A 2,255-nucleotide genomic window follows, 5' to 3' on the forward strand; every position below is an offset into this window, starting at 1 on the left:
CATTATAATTAACTAGGCAAACACCAATGACATAGTAAGAATCTTAAAGGCTGACAGAGAGAGACAGAAAGTTACCTACAAAGGATCTCCCATCAGACTATCAACTGATTTCTCAACAGAAACACATCAGGCCAAAGGGAATGGAATGAAATATACAAAGTCATGCAAAGCAAGGGTCTGAATCTAAGAATACTGTACCCAGCAAGGCTATCAATCAAAATTAAGGGTGAAATCAGGAGCTTCACAGAAAAAAAAGGACTAAGGGAGTTTATTACCACCAAACCAGCAATGCAAGAATTGCTAAAGGGCCTGCTATAAAAAGAAGAAATAGCGAAGAAGGAACACAGACATAAAGAATAAAAATGGGAGAGAGAGGAGGCTCTTCCTTTCAGTCTGGCCGCAGCCATCAGGTAAACCAAGATGGGCGCTTACAAGTACATCCAGGAACTATGGAGGAAGAAGCAGTCCGATATAATGTGCTTCCTTCTCTGGGTGTGCTGCTGGCAGTACCGCCAGCTCTCTGCGCTCCACAGGGCCCCCTGCCCCACCCAGCCAGACAAAGTGCACAGGCTGGGCTACAAGACCAAGCCAGATTATGTCATATATCGGATTCGTGTGCACCGTGGTGGCTGCAAGCGCCCTGTTCCTAAGGGTGCGACCTACCACAAGCCTGTCCATCACGATGTTAACCAGCTGAAAGTTGCTTGAAGCCTTCAGTCTGTTGCCAAGGAGAGAGCTGGGCGCCACTGTGACGCTCTAAGAGTCCTGAATTCTTACTGGGTTGGTGAAGGTTCCACGTACAAATTTTTCGAGGTTATTCTCATTGATCCATTCCATAAAGCTACCAGAAGAAATCCTGACACCCAGTGAATCACCAAACCAGTCCACTAGCACAAGGTGATGCGAGGGCTGACATCTGCAGGTCGCAAGGGCCGTGGTCTTGGGAGAGCCACAAGTTCCACCACACTATTGGTGGTTCTCACCGTGCAGCTTGGAGAAGGCACAATACTCTCCAGCTCCACCGTTACTGCTAGTATAAGTAATGTTTGTAAAATTCTTACCTAATAAATAATTTAGGATAGTCATGTCTGCTTAAAAAAAAAGAATAAATATAGCGACAAACAAGTTGAACAAAAAGATAGATACAGAGGCAGAGAAGCATCGAACAGACTGTCAAATTACAGCCGGAAGATGGGGGAGTGTTGGGAGGGGCAGCATAAGAGATCAACTGAAGGACTTGTGTGCATGCATATAAGCATAACCATTGGACACAAGACACTGGGCGGTGGGGTGAGGGCATGTGCCAGTGGGGTAAGGGAGGCCCGGTCACCCCTAATTGCCCTTCCCTGCCAGCTGGGTCATCCCTAACTGCCCTCCCCTGCAGGCCCAGGTGCCCTTAACTGCCCTCCCTACAGACCCGGTCACCCTCAACTGTCCTCCCCTGAAGGCCCAGTTGCCCCTAACTGCCTTCCCTGCCAGCTCGATCACGCCCAAATGCTCCCCCCTGCAGGCCCGGTCAACCCTAACTGCCCTCCTCTGCCGGCCTTGTCACCCCCAACTGCCCTCGCCTGCAGGCCTGGTCCCCTCCAACTGCCCTCCCCTGCAGACCTGATGGCTCCCAACTGCCCTCCCCTGTAGGCCCAGTCAACCCTAACTGTGGTCCCCTGCTGGCCCTGTCCCCCGCAACTACCCTTTCCAGCCAGCCCTGTTCCCCCCAACTGCCCTCCCCTGAAGGCCCAGTCACCCCCAACTGCCCTCCTTTGCCGGCCCGGAAACTACTAACTGCCCTCCGTGCAGGCCCGATCACCCCTAACTGCCCTATCCCACAGGCCCAATCAACCCAAATGCCCTCCCCTGCAGGCCCGATTGCGGCCAACTGCCCTCGCCTGTAGGCCCAGGCGCCCCTAACTGCCCTCCCTATAGGCCTAGTCCCCCCAACTGCCCTCCCCTGCAGGCCCGGTCAACCCTGTCATCCCCTGCTGGCCCTGTCCCCCCCTCCCAACTATCCTCCCCTGCAGGCCCTGTCACCCCTAACTGCCCTCCCCTGCTGGCCTGGTTACTCCTAACTGCCCTCTCCTGCTGGCCTGATCACCCACAACTGCCTTCCCCTGACAGTCATCTTTTGGCTGTGGGCGCCACCATCTTTGAGGGACCCTAACTCCCCTCCCCTGCAGGCCCAGGAGCCCCCAATTACCCTCCCCTTCTGACCCTGTTTGCCCCGACTACCCTCCCCTGATGGCCTGGTCACCCCCAAC

At 54.2% G+C, this 2,255-nt stretch overlaps 1 pseudogene; it reads left to right on the forward strand.

Annotated features, from left to right (window-relative positions):
- Positions 1–385: 385 nt before the first annotated feature.
- Positions 386–1,103, forward strand: LOC102773818 (annotated as a pseudogene).
- Positions 1,104–2,255: the final 1,152 nt, after the last annotated feature.

This window comes from Myotis davidii, unplaced genomic scaffold (genome assembly GCF_000327345.1).
Source record: "Myotis davidii unplaced genomic scaffold, ASM32734v1 scaffold381, whole genome shotgun sequence".
Taxonomy (NCBI): Eukaryota; Metazoa; Chordata; class Mammalia; order Chiroptera; family Vespertilionidae; genus Myotis; species Myotis davidii.